We start from the raw sequence: 8,232 nt of genomic DNA, 5'->3' as shown, positions 1-8,232 counted from the left end.
GCTAAAAAGTCCAATTGTGAACTGGTTAAAGAAGATATGGATGGCAAAAATAAAAGACATTCAAAATCATTGCCCATTAGGAAAATGAATTTAAATTACAGTGAGATACCACTACTAACCTATAAGAACATCTACAATTAAGAATGGTGGCAACATAAATTGCTGGAAAAAAATGCAGAGAAACTGGATCTCTTACGTATTGACAGTGGGAATATAAAATGGTGCAGCCTTTCTGAAAACAATTTGGCAGTTTAGCTTATAAAGCCAAAGATGCATTTGCCATGCAACTTAGCAAATACATTCTTGAGCACTTATCCCAGAGAAATGTAAACATGTGTTAACAAAATGCTCATAACAACTTTATTCATAACAGCAAAAAAGTGAAGCATACAAATCAATGCCATTCAATGAGAGAATGGCTGAATGAGCCTTGGTACATCCATACCATGTGATCCTACTCATCAATAAAAAGTATCTGTCGATATATGTTGACAACTTGTATGAACTTCAAGGGAGATACTGAACTAAGGGACATGCATTGAAAGATGATGTAATTTACTGTCTTTGAGTAAATGATGCTTAAAATCAGAATGACTTCTTTACATTTCCAACACCCAACAAAGTGCCTGGCTTCTCTGCTGAATGAGCAAATGCGGTACAAGTCAAATGAACGAACGTAGCTTCAAGACAAGTAGCAGAAGTGACATTTCACTGAGAACAACTGCCAAAAACTCTTGACATTTACCTAAACCAGTTTGATTGCAGTGTTGAGAGTTACATGTAAGTAAGAATGATGGGATTTACATGCAAACTTAAGACCAAGTACACAGTAAGTCAGGGATCCAGGAAAAGAATGTAGATTGCCATCATTAACATTGTTTTCTATGTTACACAATTAGCAGTTTTTATACGTTGCTATTATTTCTAACAGCTGTTCCAAATAATCAGACATATTAAACATATATTAGAATGCTTGCTTATATTAGACATAACTATACTAGAATGCTTACTTCTTATACATATATTATTTGGCAATGTGTATTTATTAATTTTTTTTTTGCTAGCTAGATTGGAACCCTTTTGTAGGCAGAAGTGTTTTTGTTTTTAAATATTCCTTTCCAAAGAGCTTCCTGCTTTGTGTTCTCTTTGTAAAAGCAGGCACACACATTAAGCTGGACTATTTTTTAGGAGATCATTTTAGTTCCTCCTTCTCTCATTCATTTGACAAATGACAAAACTAAGGCCAAGAGCTAGGAAATATCTTTATTGCCCACTCACTTAAGTTTTCAGGTGTACATTTGTTCCAAATCAGAGACTCTGATGATGTTCATATCAGAGAATATTAGACCTAGAAGTATCTTCCAGGCCAGGATCACACAAATAATTGCTGACAGAGACAAGAGCAGAGCCATCTCACAACGCCCAGTCTGGTACCTCACGGCCAGAGGGAGGCTCCCTCTGTGAGTGATTCTTGGCCACTATAGACTGAAGGATAGTGGATCTGTTTGCAATGAGTAACAATTGTTTATAGCCAAATACATTTCCTACCCCTAGCATGGAGCCTTAAGTATTTTCTTAATTGAGCTTTCCCAAAATGACTTGTTGGCTTACTGAATTCAACTTATTTCTACCAGTGATGGAAACTTTAGAGGGATATTTGTAGATTTGTGTAGTTCTCTTTGCTTTTTAAAGCCCAGCAGGTTTCAGAAGCTGTCATTCCTAGGATTACTGGCTTCCAAGAATATGGCCTGGCGCATTCTGAAATCAGTGTACGTGCATGTCTGTGGCCTCATTTTGGGCAGCACAGAAAGCTTCCTTGCTGTGGGAATAAAGACGAAAGACTCCTTTGACTTAACACCAACAACTGACATGCCTGACTCCACATGCTCCATCATGACATTTTCCCTAGAGGCTTATTCTCCAGACTTTAATGGTGAAATAAAAGAGATGCTAAGTACTTACAGGATTGAGAAAGTGCTGAACTTTCACTGGTGCAGAATGTTTTTATGCAAATCAGTTTTTGCACTTGCCTGGTGCAGGAAGATTTTCCTTCCTGGATCATGCTGTCTCTACCAGGGAACTTGGATGGAAAGATCAGTTCAATTACAGTGTGTGTGTGTGTGTGTGTGTGTGTGTGTGTGTGTGTTACATAGATTTAATTAACTTGCCAAGGATAATCCAAAGCAAACTATGAAGTGACTAACACATATCAAAGTTCATTTTAGCAAATTAAATCAGAGGCGAACAGTGTAATTGGACAAGTTAATAAAGATACAATCTAAATTAAAGCTACTTCAGCTCTCAAGTGAATGTGATGTTTCTGTTTACATTGGTTTCAGACACAAAAGAAATAAATTGCAAATATAATCCTTCTTTCAACACATAACTTCCAAAAAAACCTGGGTCAGCTTTTAGAGGAGGCTGGGATTTGAAGAATTGAAGTAATGACAGAAATGAAAAAGAAAATAGATTAAACTGATCTACATAATGTTGAGTTAAGACAGAGAACAGGGGGCTGGGGATTTAGCTCAGCGGCAAAAGCGCCTGCCTGGCAAGCACAAGGTCTTGAGTTCGGTTCCTGGTACCGGAGAAAAACCAAAACCAAAAAAAAAAAAAAAAAAAAAAGACAGAGAGTAGATGCTATATCCTAAATAGACTACATTGAGGGCAATTTAGGAGAACTTGAAGGGCAAAGAAGAAAAGTACTTTGGAACAAGTACCATGCACAAGGGATAGTAAAAGTGCATGAGACAGGAAAAGTGAATGTCAAATAATTTTTATTTTTCATTACCTACCTGATGTCTTCTAATAGATATCAATATAACTTTATTTTTGTTGTTATTGTTGTTGTTGTTGTTGTTTTCCAGTACTGGGAATCGCACTCATGACCTTGTGCTTGCCAGGCAGGTGCTGTGCCGCTAAGCTAAATCCACAGCCCCAGTGACACAGCTTTTTTGTTTGTTTGGTTTTTGTTTTTTTTTTTTTTCTGGTACCGGAAATCGAACTCACAACCTTGCACTTGCCAGGCAGGCGCTGTTCCGCTGAGCTAAATCCCCAGCCCTCACTACAACTTTAAATTTCACTTGGATGACTTTATATTCGGGCCTAAACTTCCTTCAGTGTGAAACTATGCAAAGATGGAATGAGTAGACAGTTGAGACTTACATGTTTTACATACTGAATATTAAACAGCTGACATTTTTCAATATTCACTCCCATGCATATATCCATGTACTTTCATGCACAAACGTGTATTTAGCCTGGTCAGTTATCTAATAAATTGTTCCTGGTATTCAAGTGGATCAAAAAAGAAGAGTGATTGCATTAGAGCAAGTCCATCTATAAAATATCACCTCTATACCAAATCTCAACAAACAAGACAGTATTCTTATACAATATGAAGGGTCTAAGTAGGATACTGATGATAAAGGGAGATAGAACCTCAGAGAGAGAAAAATATGTATTCCCAACCATGGATCCTGTAACTCACTACATACCCTTTTGAGAACAAGACTTATGTTACTTTATTTACATAAAATTTCTACAATAAATGGTCTCTCTGTTTAATGCACTTGTTTAGTTATACTTTGGGGAAATTTCATAATAGTGATCTTGGTCATTGCTTGCATCAAGAACATCTTTGAAAGCTATGAACCCCTCTTAGATACTTATCACTTATAACTTTACAAGTTCATGGATCTTCTGAGAACTGGCTTCAAAATTTCTCCATCTTTCTAAAACACCAAAAACATGCAAAAGAGATGCCCTTGTCCTGTCATAAGCCATAAACTGGCAAAGAATTGTGATTCTTCTTTCATTCTAACAATGTTACTAAATCTAAAATAGATAAAAAGTTCTTAGATAAAAATACTGCTCATCCAGCACTAAAAAATTTATGTAACAAGTAAAATAAAAACAGTATTTTTGTGGTATAGCATATTGAGTCAAAGAAAGACTTTTAGTACTCATTGGTGGTTGACTAAATATGTAATATTTCCCTACCTCACACGTAGGAGTAGGCCAAAAATTATGGAAAAAACAATTAAGCATCTGTGGGGTTGCAATTAATTATTTCACTAAAGTTCTTCAAATGTATACATCTTTGTTCCATAGCCTTAGGGAGCTCTTAAGCAAATTATAGGGCTTTGGATCAAACTACAAATCAAGAGCAGGATTAGATTTTTTTCCAGTTGAATTTAAATGTAAAAGTTTTTAATGGAAGAATTTTGTCTTTGTAATATTTAAATGTGTAGTCCTCCTTTTAGAATGTACCGCTTGTGTTCAATCATGGAGTCATGACTATAATTATTGTATATCTACTAGTTCTGCCACCAGGAAATGTTCATTATAGGATTTAAATGGGATTCTCTATATAAAGCTTTTAAGACAGGATCTGGCACACGGAAAATGCTAACAGTCATGTCAGGCCCTCCAAAGGCAGCAGAGGAAATTTTATTGCTGCTTTCCAGATGTTCTTACCATTGCAGATGATTTTTGGTGGCCTGGTTGCCAATACAGGCTCTGACCCATGGCTGGAGCAAAGAACTCACTCAATTCCAGTGCTTGATTTATTTGTATGTCTTGGTGTTTTGTTACAGCAGGAAGCATATCAAATGGTAGTGATGTCCTTTAGTTCCCCATCTCTGGTTGAGAGAACAGGACTACATACTGCTGTTAAGATCACTTGCTGTGTTTTTACATGATTAATTTCATGTCTGGTCCCTTCACAGCAGGAGTAGACTGTCAGGAAATCTGCCTGGGGATTGTGTCATCCTTCTTACCTGCTGTGCTTCCCTTCATTTTCCTTCTAGAGGGGCATAGTGGAAAGGAGTCGGTACCTAGGAGTCATTAAAAACCTCCAAGTATAACAGAGGGTGCCACCTACATACCCCTTCGTTTCTGCTGTAAATTTTTAGAGCACAATAGTGTCAGTTGTGCATCTCACTACCTTCCCCTGAAGGATACAGGAAGCCATTTTTGTGTTTACCCGCTTGGTAAGATGAAAGGCAAGATGTGTACATGTGTGCCAGTGTCAAACCAGGAATTACACCCACATTATGCTCAGTGGAATAGTTTTTGAGTATATTTACCTGAGCATCACAGAGGGTACAATACACCCACACCACTCTAGGATTTGTTTTTAAGAAGTTTTCTTTTGATTTTTTTTATTCATCCAAGGGTGATGAAGGCAATGTATTGCAATAAAATACATGCTTCCATAACAGAAGAGTGGTGTGGGCTGATGATGATGATGATGATGAAGATGATGATGATCACACTTTGATGTTGACAGTGTGAGCCAAAGTTCTTGTGATGGTGAAATGGAGAAAGAATTGATGGAAGCAGACACAGGGAATACAGATGTATTTGACTAGTTGAAATATTGCAAAATAGTCGTGCAACCAAATGGAACAATCCAAAGTTAGAACTAGGTCCAAACATATAGTGAGGGTATTGGTAGCAGTGAAGCATATTGGACAGAATGCCAGAGCTGCCATTCAGTGTTGGAAATTGTCACAGATGAAATGCTACAAGATGCTGTGAGATACACAAAGGTTGAGATATAAGTAAAATGTTCTGTATGCACCAATAGCCATAATCAAAAATTTGTTTATTATGACAACTCAGTAGCTGAACTGAAAGCATTCATAAGTAAGTCTTCTGTACTTAGCAGGGATTTCTCATGGAAATCCTGCAGAAATTTCTCACAGGAATGTAAAAAGACTTATGAAAGAGTGATGGTTAAAATATGGCACAAAAATTTATGCCCTTGTAGATGCAAAGATTTATTATGCTTTCAATTTAGAAATTTATCCTGGAACTCAGCTATCAAGTCCTCATTCATATACTAATGATTTAAATGATGTTGTTAACAAACTTGCTCCCATCTCTAAAACTAATTGGAGTATGACATTCAATAACTGGTCTACTGGTTTCCAATTGATGTTACATTTGTTAACAGAGCACAAATTAACCAGCACGGGAATTGCACACAGGAACAAAGTAGAAATTCCAAATGAAATGTTGCAATTTCAAACAGTTGTATAGTACAATCTTTGGATTTCAGAAAGTTTAATATTGACCTCGTATATGGCAAAGAAAAACAAACTGGTACTGCTGATATCAATATTGCACCATGGTGGAAATACTGATAGGGAAATCTCAATACAGTGGAAGCCTGAGTTGGAAACTTTCTAAAACAACGCCAAAGATAGAGTAGATGTTTTTGATGAGTTATGCAGCAACTATGATGTCACTCAAAACATGAAACATTGGCCAATTGTTGTATTTTACTCGATCCTAAACATGTGTGATATAAATAGTTTGATAGTTTACAAAGAAAATACCAAATGCAAAATACCATGGAGAAATTTTTTAGAGGATTAGACCTGGAACTCATAAGAGATCATTTACAGCAGAAGAAAAACTATGCAAAAAATTATGGGCCACACTGGTGAGCTGACAGGTGACCAGGCAGGTGCAGTATCCCAAGGACCTGCTACGACACTAGGAAAACCAAAAAGATGTCAAGTTTTTCCCATCCCTACAAGAAAGAATGGGAAAACAAAACATACATGCTATCAGTGTAAGCGATACTTGTGTATGGAACTTTCCATTTGCATGTGTGAAGACTGCCTAGGGTGTGACAATTGAAGCAAAGCTTATTTTTGTGGTATTTTCATTGTAGTTCATATAGGTTTTTATTTCTGATGCTATCGCTTAGGTTTTGTAAGCCAAATACATAGCTGATGTGAAAATGTTTGTGTCTATTCTAAGCACCCCCTACACATTTGACATTTTTTAATTGACATTTTATTTTCTTATTATTTCAGTGTGATAATTGAAGTGGAGTTTTTTTATAGGGTGCTGCTGGTGTTTTCATTGTAGGTCATATAAGAATTTATATCTTTTAGGTTTTGTACTCAAGTACACAACTGATGTGAAAAGGTTGATGTTTATTCCAAATGCACAATACATATTAAGAATTTAATACTTTATTTTATTGATATTCCATATTCCTATTAACTACATCTTACATAACATAATAAGAACCTCCTGACAAAACAGCAAGACCAGCCACATGTCAAGTATGTCCTACAAGAATGCCAGGAAAACAAAAGACATGTGATATCAATGTAAGCGATGTGTGCGTTTGGAATGTACTGCTGTCATGTGTGAAGACTGCCTCAGGTGTGATGACTAAACATTATTTTTTGTAGAATACTATTGTTATTTTCATTATAGTTCATGTAGAAATTTGTTTCTGTTGTTCTTTCTTAGACTTTGTACGTTAAAAACCAGCTGATGTTAAAAATTTTGATGCTTTTTAAAATACTCAATAAATATTAAAAATGTAATACTTTATTTTTGTAACTTTTTTCCCATTAAGCACTCATTGTATAATATAATAAAGCTCATAAAATTAAAATTAATAGTTCATCAATAGAAAGATTCTAAAGAATAAATGTGGGTGTGACACTCCCATGGTTATGCCGCAAAATGAAAAAAATTTGTTAGGCTCCAAATTAAGTTTGAGCTTGCCAGATCTGGTGTACTGTGGGGTTAGACACATTCCTAACCATGAGCACTGATACTCACATCCAATCTGGAAGTTAGTCATCGTGATTATCATTTGAAAGGCTTATAATATACTTTCTACTTGAAATCTTTTAACCTTGCCTCTTTAGTCTTATTTCCACTGCTATGGCCTCACAACTTACAGTTCAGCTAAATCATGTATCTGGCTTTTCAATTTCTGATTTGAGCCTCAACTTCTTACATGAACCCAAACTTGCATTTTCAACTGCCTACTTAGTAACTCCAAGGAGTTACTGGATGGAGAACAGGTGATCTTGAACTCTTCATGTCCAAAGCTATACTCCTGAATTTTCTCTAGTTTTTTTTATAAGATTCATCCTGCTTTCTAGAAAAATGTATCATCTGTTTTATTCATCTCTTGGGGAGGTGGGTGTGTTCAGCCTTAGAATGGCAGAGTGGGTCTTGTTCAGTACAGAGATTTGCCCAGATGGAATAACATAGATTGGTCTCCATTCTGCATCTCTTACCTAGAAGGTGCTTCCTTCATTGCCTGGACAAATCTAGTTTAATTACCATGTTTCAGTTTTGATGCCATTTTCATCTCTCAACTACTTACCTCAATGCCTCCTCTGCTCCAGTGGCTGAGTATAAAGCTGGAGCTGTACCTACAACCCAGACTCCTGACCCTCAGAA

The sequence above is a fragment of the Chinchilla lanigera genome, unplaced genomic scaffold (genome assembly GCF_000276665.1).
Source record: "Chinchilla lanigera isolate Chin_1 unplaced genomic scaffold, ChiLan1.0 scaffold00013, whole genome shotgun sequence".
NCBI classification, from domain to species: domain Eukaryota; kingdom Metazoa; phylum Chordata; class Mammalia; order Rodentia; family Chinchillidae; genus Chinchilla; species Chinchilla lanigera.
Note: the sequence above shows the minus strand (reverse complement) of the source record.